At 46.0% G+C, this 13,027-nt stretch overlaps 1 protein-coding gene across 4 annotated transcripts in view; it reads left to right on the plus strand.

Annotated features, from left to right (window-relative positions):
- The first annotated feature begins 3,307 nt into the window (after positions 1 to 3,307).
- LOC119169493 (uncharacterized) overlaps positions 3,308 to 13,027 on the plus strand; it is an 87,312-nt gene continuing 77,592 nt past the window's right edge. For 2 of the 4 annotated variants that reach the window (XM_075884000.1, XM_075884001.1), the window contains exon 1: positions 3,308 to 3,690. The gene's annotated coding sequence lies outside the window, so the exon portion shown is untranslated. The remainder of the gene's footprint in view (positions 3,691 to 13,027) is intronic. The other 2 variants (XM_075884003.1, XM_075884002.1) reach the window with 1 other exon arrangement.

The following is a 13,027-nucleotide window of genomic DNA, read 5'->3' on the forward strand; positions in this document are numbered from 1 at the left end:
GGATATTCCGAATTTTTCGGCGCATGCATTTCTTAGTCGGGCTATGTCAGGGGTCCGTCGGAATCCATCCACCACCCTCTCCCATAGACACAGCTGTAGGCGTGCGCACCCCTAGCAACCGGGGTTCCCTCCATGCCATGGTTCGGCGTTGGTCGGCAGCTGTCAGCAACAGCTGCGGGCGCGCACGCTTATCCTCGCCACTAGCAACCGGAGCATGTGGTGCAGGACAGCGAAGGAGAGGGAGGTGCGGTTCTTCGCCACTCATTCCCCTGCCATTCACTCTCTCTCCCCCTGCTCCCCCCTCTTCCGTCCTCTCACTCCTCACTCTCGACCACTCGCTGGCTGGTCGCCTCCCAAGGCGATGGCAGAAGTCGGTGAAGGGACGGCATGGTACCCTTTCTCGGCGCAAGAAGTGCATTCGCATTTTCTCACGATTGCCTTCGGGGAGGTAGGGGCATTTTTTATGATTTATTTAAAACTAAACATGCAAGGTCCTAGGAAACACGACAGAAAGCAACATTTTTCGACGTCGTCGTGCTACCCAGCAGCAGAAGCAGCAGCAGCTGAAAGACAATTACACAACATATAAGGTAAATGTACGCATGAAAATCAATAGGTACACATGTTTTAGACAATCGACATGTACGTTTCATAAAAATGAAATGCAACGAACGATAGATGAAAAGTGTTAACGTTACGGAGTTTGCTCAGCACTTGCTAAGCACTACAATAGTAGCAGCAGAAGTTGATAGAAAATATTACACATGTAGCTCATGAAGGAAAGAAAAGCAAGGAGGAACAACCTTATAAAGTGATATGGGGGATTTACAATTACAAAACAACCATACGAGTATGAGAGTTGCCTTGTGAAGAGGGTTCCGGAAATTTCGACCACCTGGGGTTCTTTAAGGTGCAGCCTTATCTCAGCACACAGGTCTACAGCATTTCGGCCTTCATGGAAAATGCAGCTGCCGCAGCCGGGATTCCATTCCGCAACCGGCGGAACCTTATAAACTGCGCGAGCCACTTGAAGAGAAGAAACATTTATACAGTACAATATCACCGGTAGTTTAACTTTACCAATTGTCATCATGAATTATTGTTTTGTTAAACTCTTGCCTTAAAATTTCACCCTTAAAAATGTTAGTAATTACCACCTAGTAGTGTAGGAAGTTAGGAATTTCGAGCGCCTAGTTAATGTTCACCTTATTAATTTCAGCTGTGTGGTACGAAACTATTTCTCATATTGCAGTGCATCGATTCACACTGTATTTTTTTTTGTAGTAGGGTTAGTCAGTATGAAATTGCCCAGGATTTCAAGGAAAAGTTTACATGCTTGAAGTTTAACATTGTAAATGTTTTATATTTGCAATGATAACATTTTGTGTTGACCATTCGTCCAAACTGTCTTATTGCTCTTAGTGTGCGGTTTCGAAGTGATGTTAAATTAGACTTTGTCGCGGTCGACTAAACTAGATGACAGTACAAAAATCGGGATGTATAAGCAGGTTATATTATATGGCAAGCTGGTGACGGCCATCTTGCCGTAAATACTCCTTAAAAGTCACCACCACATTTTAGCACAATAATAAGAATCTACCCTTCGTGCTATGGGCTGCCATTCTTTATTTTACTATGCGATATTGCCTAATCGCTGATGGCAACAAAAAAAAAGGGGGGGGGGTAAAAATCACACTAGTTATAGGATGTGTACACTTCCACGTTAAACGAACTTTCAGACGTTGTCCGTAAAGCTATAGACTCGCTACGGATTTTCGTCGCTTTGGCATCCCGGCGCATGCACAAAGAGTTTGTCTGGCATTACTGCGAGAACACTCTCACTGATACACATACAGCGTGCCCGAGTACGCGCGCTTGCTGAGGAGCTAGCGAACAACGTCATCGTCCACCAAGTTGTTTTGCAGCGATGCTGTTTACTTCTATTTGCTCTCTTTTTTTAGGCCTCCGTGTACTGTTTTGTTTTATTTATTGTTCCTTTGGTGCGCGCCCAACAATGGGAGAAAAGGGCTTTTGTTAACTCCAGCATCACCAGCCACATAATTTTGTCAATCCAAACTTCAGTTAAACAATTGTGAGCCTACTAACGTGGTCTTCGCCATGGGGTTGCTTTGGTTGAAGGCTTCAATCCTGGCTTTGTGTGACGACGAGTTTGTCAATATTCGCGGCAGCCTCAAAGTTCTCTCCTACATGATGGCCCTTGCAGCCTTAAGCGGTTGCTATTGGTATAGCCGCATGGCGCGCAAACACACACACACACACACAACACACACACACACACACACACACACACACACACACACACACACACACACATATATATATATATATATATATATACATATATATATATATATATATATATATATATATATATATATATATATATATATATTTATACGCCCCCACCTGTATATATATACAGGTGGGGGCGTACCTGTATATATATATATATATATACAGGTACGCCCCCACCTGTATATATATATATATATATATATATATATATATATATATATATACAGGTGGAAGGCGTACGACCAACACAAAAGGTTTCACTTCTATAGGTGCTGTCGAGAGATTGTGATTATGATGATATTCTCCATAACTGGCTCACACAATCTCGTCGTCTGCTACTTGTGTTCACTGGCATTATGGCATCGGTTTTCGCGGAGGAATCCGTCGAGTTTCATCACTATGAAAAAACTACCGGAAGCCGCTTTTCTTATTCTCAATGAGGTAAACTTGTCTTTCGCAGGAGTAACTTCAGTACTGTTATCTAATTTATCACGTGTATCCTTTATTAAAAACGTTCGTAGTTATCATGATTTCTGCGATTGATGATGTCTTTAGTCTTTTCGGTTATGTTCTGGCGGCTGGTGTGCATAAAATAATTGATGGGGATTTTCGCAACCGTTTCTTGATGATCATAAATAATCAATGTGTATTGAGCCAAACACCCGCTGTAACAATGCATGTTTCGCATACACTCTTCCTTTGTCTGGTTTACTTGCGATAATTATTATTCAATTACACATTCTGTTATTGACTAAACACTTCGGAGGCGAAACGGAATTCCTGAGGCACGTTAAATCCCTCTAATTAATTTCCCTCGTTTTGCACCGATTATGGAACTTCAATATTCACACTCCTGATGTAAACAAACGAAGTCGAAGCGTAGGAGGCGTGCGCGTCCCCCACTGCCTCTAGCGAGTGTCGTCCGCGAGCCGCCGGCATGTGTGGGCTGCGTGCCAGCTGGCCCCGGCGCCGCGCGACGAAAACAGAATCTCGTTTGGTCGCGTCAGCGACGTCGAAGTGACGTTTGCGGGGGTGGGTGGGGCACGCACTGCAAGACGCGGCGAGAGCAGCTCCGTGAAAATTGAGCGCTGCGGGCAGCTACTGTCTCGAAGACAGCAGTCGCGTAACGTCTCGCGCTCTCACAAAATATCGGGCGCCACGTGCGACCTCGAAGGCGATATTCTTGCCACGCCATCGCGCGTTTCCGGCGCGTACGCTAGTCGTGTTGAGGGAGCGTTCGCCCATAGTTCGTAGCAGCCTGCCCTGTCTATAGCATTGAGGACGCACTGTTTGTTCACCACGCACGCGAGGAATGTGCGGCGACAGCGAGTGAGTGCCAGTCTCTGGATGACCGAAACTCCGGTTCGGAATAAGGTGAGCATTTCGCACCCCCGTAGATATTTTCAGTCAGTTTGGTACTGCAGGATGCTTTGTCGTTTTCAAATGTCTTGAATGTGTATTGTCGCCAAGCTGTTGAATGTAAAGATTTTTTTTGTAGCCAGCTGTGGTTTTCACGCCGACAAATGGTTCCATTCATTTGTGCGTGGCGTGTCCGTGGAAAACAAAACGTAGATAACAGTAAGTGTTATTCTGAGGTTCGTGCGCAGCCGCCGCTTTAGCTGCCCGTTCGTTATGTGTTCGTGATTCAGATCGTTCTTGACCAATATAATAGAACCACAGCTGTTAGCGCGACAAACAGGCGCTTGTGTTCTTTGTACTCACGATAACAAAACTTTCAGTGTCAGGCTCATGATGAACGTATTATCTATAGTTTCGCATTCAAGCAGCTCTCTCTTCTTGGCACTCGCCGTCACAGCATGCTGGCTAGGGTGTCCCGCTGCTCCACTGCGGGGCCCAAGGTTCGGTATCAAGCGTCGGCGTTCGCATTTCTATAGCACGTAACGGTAAAGCACCTGTTCGTTTAAATTATGTGCCTATTAACAATAAGCTTTTAGTGAGACGACGGCGGAAAAGGGTTCGCATTTGAAGTTCTGCCTTTTAGAATGCTATGCTGATATTATATTAAAAGGCGGTGTGAATAAGGAGATGGACACGGTCTTTAAGGACCTCGATGTAGCTTGTGATGAAAATATAGCGACATCATAATTTACACTGAGTGCCTTCCTCCTCTCCCCACTTCAAAGCACCTAATGATTGTGGTGTGGTTGCCGCAAGTTAGTCCTCAAACGCGTATTGAAAGCAAACCTTTATTGCCAAATTATCCCGATATCTAGAATAGTAATTTTCTTCTTGAAACCTTTCCACGTGAAATTTCATTTTAGCTGCAGGATATTTTTTGTGCGTGTTTTCCAAGGGGTTGGGACTAGAGAAGTCCACGGAAGATTAATTGAGAAAGTTGTGAAACTAATTAATGAGTTTACAAACATTATGCGAAATTAAGTCTTCAGGGCTGAGCAGTTGGACAATGAGAAAAATCGCTTTTTTATTCCTGCTACTGCTACTCACTAGAGTATTTATTTATTTCTTTATTTGAATACTTTCCATGCCCGAAGGCTTTACAGAAAGGAGTGAGGGTTATACAACAAAAAGTAAGCGAAATGTTACAATTGCTGCAAAATGGAGAGTTTGAAGTTTGCAGGGTCGATGAGGGACGCGATGGCAGCGGAAAGGCAGTTCCAGTCTTTGCTTGTTCTGGGAATGAAGGAATCACTGTAGTGGTTTGTTCGGCAAAATGGCACACCTACTTTGAAGCAATGATCGAAACGAGGTGAAATGTAAGAGGGGGAAGAGAGAAGGCTCTCTTTTAAAGATGGATTGTAATGATAAATTTTATGAAAAAGAGAAAGGCGAGAGCATTTTCGACGGAACGATAAGTCGGTTAGATTCAAAGTTTTTTTCAGGGCTGTGACGCTGGCATGACGGGAATAATTGCACAAAATGAAACGGGCTGCACGGTTTAACGGCTTCTAGAGTGAGAGTTTGGGTTACTTGACCGGGATCCCAGATGGCGCATGCGTATTCTAGTTTAGAGCGTACCAACGTTTTGTAAAGGTTTAGTTTCACTGACATGGGTACGGAAGAAAAGTTTCGCCCAAATATCCGAGCATGCGGTTAGCATTATTAATGACGTATTCGACGTGTTTCTGCCAGGATAGATTGTTAGTAATGTTAAGCCCAAGATATTTATACGAGTGCACTGATGATAAGGGAGCATCATTAAGAAGATACATGCAAGTGTTAGAAGCTGAATTTTTTCGAGATACACGCATGCTTTTACATTTTGTTGAATTAAGTTTCATCCGCCAGTCACGACACCAAAGAGACACGTTATCTGGGTCATTCTGAAGTCTGATAGAATCAGTTGGTTTAGTGATTTTGGAATACAGCACACAATCATCAGCAAATAATTTAATGGTTGAAAACTTAACACAGTTAGGAAGGTCGTTTATATAAATCAAAAATAACAATGGACCTAACACAGAGCCCTGCGGCACCCCTGATGTTACGGCAGAGGTATTAGAAGAACAGTTGTTAGCAGTGACATATTGCGACCTGTTAGAAAGAAAGGACTTAATCCAGCCAAGCACATTAAGGTCAAGGTTCAATTGATTTATTTTAACGAGGAGAAGTTCATGAGAAACGGTATCGAACGCCTTATGAAAATCAAGAAAAATGCAATGAGTGTCGTAACCTTCGTCAGAATTGGCAAAGAGATCGTTAGTGAAAGATACTAGTTGGGTTTCGCATGAAAATGTTCTCCTGAAGCCGTGTTGGGAAGGATGAAAAAAGGAATTTGTTTCAAGGAAGTCCATTAAATGAAAGAAAATAATATGTTCGAGTAGCTTACAGGAAATGCTTGTGAGAGATATTGGTCGATAGTTTTCTGGAAGATGCAAGTTACCTGACTTATAGACGGGAACCACCTTACCGGAATTCCAATCAGCTGGTAGCGATGAACACTGTAATGACTGGTGAAAAAGCTTTGCAAGGACAATGAATGAATACACTTCTGTTAATTTCAACATTTTAGAGCAAATTTCATCGGGGCCTGCAGAAGAAGACATTTTTAAACCCTGAATTAGCCTAGTTAAGCCCACCCAGTCAACAAAAATAGGTTCAATGGGCGGAAAATTGGCATGGGGTACATGGGGATATAATGAAGGGGCTGTGGTTTGAAACACTGAAGAAAAGGCATTATTTAGAACCGTGCAGCATTGGTCAGGTGGTACAACCAGGTCAGAACATGTTAATTGAGTATTAGATCGAGATTCACCTCTCATTATGCTCCAAAATTTGCGGGGATTAGTCTGAAGAAGAGCAGGCAGTGTGGAACTAAAAAATGTTGCTTTTGCGTTGCTAACAGCGTCGTTATATTCCTTGTTTATGCTATAATACTCAGACCAACGGCCGGAGAGGTTAGAACGTTTAGCGCTTCGGAACAGACGCTTCTTTTTGTTGCGGAGTCGGCGTAAAGTCGAACTAAACCAAGGAGAGTGAGGTTTAGTGCAAATCCATCTGGTGGGTACATGTTCGTTGAGCAAGGATAATAATTTGTTTTTGAAAAGCAACCAGTTATCATTGACAGATCGTTCTTCATAGGTTGTTATGAATTCCTCGGTGAAACGTTCCATTTCTGCTGTAATTAGTGCCGTGTTGGCACGCGAATAATCCCTAATAATTTTGAAAAACCTTAGATCTCGAGGGGCGGTGAGCTTGCGCGGTGAAATGTAGTAACATGTGATCACTTAGTCCATCGAGATAAGTTATCGAAGAAACGAGATCAGGTGAAGTTGTAAGTACGAGGTCTAGAGTGTTAGAACAGGTTGATGTTGACCGCGTGGGCTCAAGAACAAGCTGAGTGAGGTTAAAGTCCGTACACAAATTCAAGAACTCTATATTTTCTGGTAAGTTGTGTTGACGCTAACGGAGTCTGCGCGCCATACAATACCGGGAAAATTGAAATCACCCATAAGGATCAAGGGGAAATTGGGATAGCGTACAATCAGCAGATTCAGAACATCATGAAGTTCAGAACAAAAGGAGGGGGAAGGAGCTGGGAATCGATAACATACACACAAAATATAGTCACGACAGGAAAAAATGATTCGCACACATACTATTTCTAAGGATGACTTGATCGGAACCACAGAGGAATTAAACGCTTCATTGACAGCAACAAGCACGCCCCCACCGATACGGACGTCACGGTCATAACGATATGTTCTGTACGCCTTATCGCAGTCAAATATTTCACTGCTTTTTATTTTTGCTCAGAGCCACGTTTCTATTAATACGATAATATCGGCTGAGCAAGAATCGATGGCTGAAGAGAGGGTGGCACGCTTATTCATGACGCTTCGAATGTTGGTGAAAAGAAACGATACATAGCTTAGATTGGATTTGGGAAGAGATTGCTAGGATGATTCCGGAGAGGAACTGCTCGCAGAAGCGCCGCCACTATCAGGAGGCTGTGTACCACGAGGAACGCCTGTCTGACGGGAGCTATCAAGCGCGTGAACGCTGTTGGTTATTGCGCAGTATCCATATTGCTACTTATTCATCACAAGTTTGTTGTATCGCAGCGAAAAAGATTGCCCGTTTGCTTTTCCGAATTCGATAAGCTTTTTCCTGCAATGCCGAGTAGCTTGGCAGAAGTCCTCACTCAAAGAAAAATCTGTATTTTTAAGCTTGCTTTTTAGTGACAGGATGTGGTCCTTTGTTTTAAAAGACCGGAATTTGGTTATTATTGGGTGAGTCTTACTCGCCGCAAAAGAGCCTAACCTATGCGCCCTGGAAATTGCTCCTTCGGGTAGTTCAAATTCAAGAAAACGCGAGCAAATATCCCGGATGTGACCCTCAGACTCCGCCTAGGTCTCGGAGGAATTGTCAGGGATTCCATAAAAAATGAGATTATCTCTCCGCGATCTGTCCTCTAGTTCATTCAGGCGAGAGGTAAATTCGGCGCTCTGCGCATTAACTGCCTCTGAAACAGTTCGTTGGATTTCGGCTGCAGCTGGCACTACATCTAGGTTTTCAACGATAGATTCAACGGTTTCTAGCCTAGCCGCAAGGTCTGATACCCTTGCCGCGAGTGCTGCTTGAGTTTTCTTCAGATCGGCAAATGCCTGCATTACCTCCTCATGACGGTGGCCGTGTTTGGAAGAGAGGGCAGCAATAGCGGCAAGCAATTCATTGTGCTGTGAGGTAGAATCAACACGGTTGGTCCCGGGGGTTAGCTCGACGTCTCCACAGAGAAAGAGCAACTTACAAACAAAAAACCAGTCACACAAAATTTCATGAAGTACAGTTGGGCACGGGAGCACCAGCAAAAATGCGTTATTACAGCGCTTACAGTGTATAGATGGGGCGGTACCAACCTGCACAAAGAAGGGCGGTGCGTTAAAAGGCGAATGCATCGTAGCTGCTCTCCCGTGCCCACTGAAGGACGACAGGCGATGCCAGTCGTTTAAGTCGGCTCGATTAGGTGATGTCCACGACGATGGTGCTGCTGGGCTGGTTACTGGGGTAGTGACCGTCTCCAGCCAAGGTTGAAAGTAAAGCCGATCCTGTGCGGTACTTGTTTCCACGACGAACGGAGCAGCAGACGTTGGAAGCACAGCTGCGTCACTCAAGATAGGATTCCATGCGCCGAACAGGAAAAACTGCACAAAGAAGGGCGGTGCGTTAAAAGGCGAACGCATCGTAGCTGCTCTCCCGTGCCCACTGAAGGACGACAGGCGATGCCAGTCGTTTAAGTCGGCTCGATTAGGTGATGTCCACGACGATGGTGCTGCTGGGCTGGTTACTGGAGTAGTCACCGTCTCCAGCCAAGGTTGAAAGTAAAGCCGATCCTGTGCGGTACTTGTTTCCACGACGAACGGAGCAGCAGACGTTGGAAGCACAGCTGCGTCACTCAAGATAGGATTCCATGCGCCGAACAGGAAAAACTGCACAAAGAAGGGTGGTGCGTTAAAAGGCGAACGCATCGTAGCTGCTCTCCCGTGCCCACTGAAGGACGACAGGCGATGCCAGTCGTTTAAGTCGGCTCGATTAGGTGATGTCCACGACAATGGTGCTGCTGGGCTGGTTACTGGGGAAGTCACCGTCTCCAGCCAAGGTTGAAAGAAAAGCCGATCCTGTGCGGTACTTGTTTCCACGACGAACGGAGCAGCAGACGTTGGAAGCACAGCTGCGTCACTCAAGATAGGATTCCATGCGCCGAACAGGAAAAACTGCACAAAGAAGGGTGGTGCGTTAAAAGGCGAACGCATCGTAGCTGCTCTCCCGTGCCCACTGAAGGACGACAGGCGATGCCAGTCGTTTAAGTCGGCTCGATTAGGTGATGTCCACGACAATGGTGCTGCTGGGCTGGTTACTGGGGAAGTCACCGTCTCCAGCCAAGGTTGAAAGAAAAGCCGATCCTGTGCGGTACTTGTTTCCACGACGAACGGAGCAGCAGACGTTGGAAGCACAGCTGCGTCACTCAAGATAGGATTCCATGCGCCGAACAGCAAAAACTGCACAAAGAAGGGCGGTGCGTTAAAAGGCGAACGCATCGTAGCTGCTCTCCCGTGCCCACTGAAGGACGACAGGCGATGCCAGTCGTTTAAGTCGGCTCGATTAGGTGATGTCCACGACGATGGTGCTGCTGGGCTGGTTACTGGGGTAGTGACCGTCTCCAGCCAAGGTTGAAAGTAAAGCCGATCCTGTGCGGTACTTGTTTCCACGACGAACGGAGCAGCAGACGTTGGAAGCACAGCTGCGTCACTCAAGATAGGATTCCATGCGCCGAACAGGAAAAACTGCACAAAGAAGGGCGGTGCGTTAAAAGGCGAACGCATCGTAGCTGCTCTCCCGTGCCCACTGAAGGACGACAGGCGATGCCAGTCGTTTAAGTCGGCTCGATTAGGTGATGTCCACGACGATGGTGCTGCTGGGCTGGTTACTGGAGTAGTCACCGTCTCCAGCCAAGGTTGAAAGTAAAGCCGATCCTGTGCGGTACTTGTTTCCACGACGAACGGAGCAGCAGACGTTGGAAGCACAGCTGCGTCACTCAAGATAGGATTCCATGCGCCGAACAGGAAAAACTGCACAAAGAAGGGTGGTGCGTTAAAAGGCGAACGCATCGTAGCTGCTCTCCCGTGCCCACTGAAGGACGACAGGCGATGCCAGTCGTTTAAGTCGGCTCGATTAGGTGATGTCCACGACAATGGTGCTGCTGGGCTGGTTACTGGGGAAGTCACCGTCTCCAGCCAAGGTTGAAAGAAAAGCCGATCCTGTGCGGTACTTGTTTCCACGACGAACGGAGCAGCAGACGTTGGAAGCACAGCTGCGTCACTCAAGATAGGATTCCATGCGCCGAACAGCAAAAACTGCACAAAGAAGGGCGGTGCGTTAAAAGGCGAACGCATCGTAGCTGCTCTCCCGTGCCCACTGAAGGACGACAGGCGATGCCAGTCGTTTAAGTCGGCTCGATTAGGTGATGTCCACGACGATGGTGCTGCTGGGCTGGTTACTGGGGTAGTCACCGTCTCCAGCCAAGGTTGAAACTAAACCTGATCCTGTGCGGTACTTGTTTCCACGACGAACGGAGCAACAGACGTTGGAAGCACAGCTGCGTCACTCAAGATAGGATTCCATGCGCCGAACAGGAAAAACTGCACAAAGAAGAGCGGTGCGTTAAAAGGCGAACGCATCGTAGCTGCTCTCCCGTGCCCACTGAAGGACGACAGGCGATGCCAGTCGTTTGAGTCGGCTCGATTAGGTGATGTCCACGACGATGGTGCTGCTGGGCTGGTTACTGGGGTAGTCACCGTCTCCAGCCAAGGTTGAAAGTAAAGCCGATCCTGTGCGGTACTTGTTTCCACGACGAATGGAGCAGCAGACGTTGGAAGCACAGCTGCGTCACTCAAGATAGGATTGCATGCGCCGAACAGGAAAAACTGCACAAACAAGGGCGGTGCGTTAAAAGGCGAACGCATCGTAGCTGCTCTCCCGTACCCACTGAAGGACGACAGGCGATGCCAGTCGTTTAAGTCGGCTCGATTAGGTGATGTCCACGACGATGGTGCTGCTGGACTGGTTACTGGGGTAGTCACCGTCTCCAGCCAAGGTTGAAAGTAAAGCCGATCTTGTGCGGTACTTGTTTCCACGACGAACGGAGCAGCAGACGTTGGAAGCACAGCTGCGTCACTCAAGATAGGATTCCATGCGCCGAACAGGAAAAACTGCACAAAGAAGGGCGGTGCGTTAAAAGGCGAACGCATTGTAGCTGCTCTCCCGTGCCCACTGAAGGACGACAGGCGATGCCAGTCGTTTAAGTCGGCTCGAGTAGGTGATGTCCACGACGATGGTGCTGCTGGGCTGGTTACTGGGGTAGTCACCGTCTCCAGCCAAGGTTGAAAGTAAAGCCGATCCTGTGCGGTACTTGTTTCCACGACGAACGGAGCAGCAGACGTTGGAAGCACAGCTGCGTCACTCAAGATAGGATTGCATGCGCCGAACAGGAAAAACTGCACAAAGAAGGGCGGTGCGTTAAAACGTTAAAAGGCGAACGCATCGTAGCTGCTCTCCCGTGCCCACTCTACAGTACACAAAATCTCTACAGCCGTCTTATTCGGCAGTGTGAAAGTCCTTGACCAAACTTCGGAACTCCGTCTCAAAAACGGCGCTTATTCGCCTCGGAGTCACCGATGACTTCTGTCAGACGTGTTTTTTTTAGCTTCCAGTACCGCAAAAATGCCACAGTTGTCGCAGTGAGGACCATTAAAAAAATACTCCCCCCAAAATTTGCAGTCTTGGATTTGTTTCAGCGTTGCTAGAAAAATTGTACAGTGATGGTGTCGATTGATGGTGCCAGTTAGTTCCTGCTTTGAAAAACAATGACTAGAAAAGAGTTATCATCGCTACTGTTTATTGGTGCATATATGTATTGCTCCGGCATTTCTTTATTATTCTGGAAAGCGTCTATGTGCACAACGTAGCAAAACGAGGCGTAATGGCTCGAATATGCCATATTTATTTATTTATTCATTCAGAATCAATCAATCAATAAATAAATAAATCAAATTTTATTTTCGCTTCAGACAATACAGCGCATTGTCACTGCGAAAATAGGGGACCAGAGAAAAAAGCTGCGCTTGCGCAGCTTGACTAAGCTCTGGTCACCCGTACAGCAGTAGTGACAGGGCAAAACACCTAACAAGTCTATATAGCCACAGTATATACAATGCGATTACCAAAAGTAGTTATGTAGACTACGGTGTTCTAATGAAAAAAAAACATCAATGTGTGTTTTAAGTTACAGTCACTTTAGTAAAACAAGCTACTGTAAATATACAAACATGAGTAGTTCTAATGAATTTACATAAACAGATCTAGGAAGGTTTTGTTAGTAAAGTTAAGAACGTCAACATTTCTTTGTTCTAGTTCATTTAGTGTGGTTGCGAGTACATAGTCAAGTTTTTCTTTCCCATAATGGGTACGCGAGAAAGTAACGTGGTATGGTGGGTGATACTTCAAATGATAGGAAATTGTATTTGCTCGAAGATTTGCAATTTCTTCGAATAGCTGTGTTCTTCCCAATGTGATATTTTTGTACGTTCTCAGTAGTTTATGCTTGTATATGTTGTGAATCTTCATAATTTTATGTTTGTGGATTAAAGGTTCTGTGTGTTCTAGAAACGAGACGTTTTCTATTGAACGAAGTGCTTTTTTCTGGACCAACAGTATTTGCTGTAAGTTTGATAAT

This window comes from Rhipicephalus microplus, unplaced genomic scaffold, assembly GCF_043290135.1.
Source record: "Rhipicephalus microplus isolate Deutch F79 unplaced genomic scaffold, USDA_Rmic scaffold_23, whole genome shotgun sequence".
Classification (NCBI taxonomy): domain Eukaryota; kingdom Metazoa; phylum Arthropoda; class Arachnida; order Ixodida; family Ixodidae; genus Rhipicephalus; species Rhipicephalus microplus.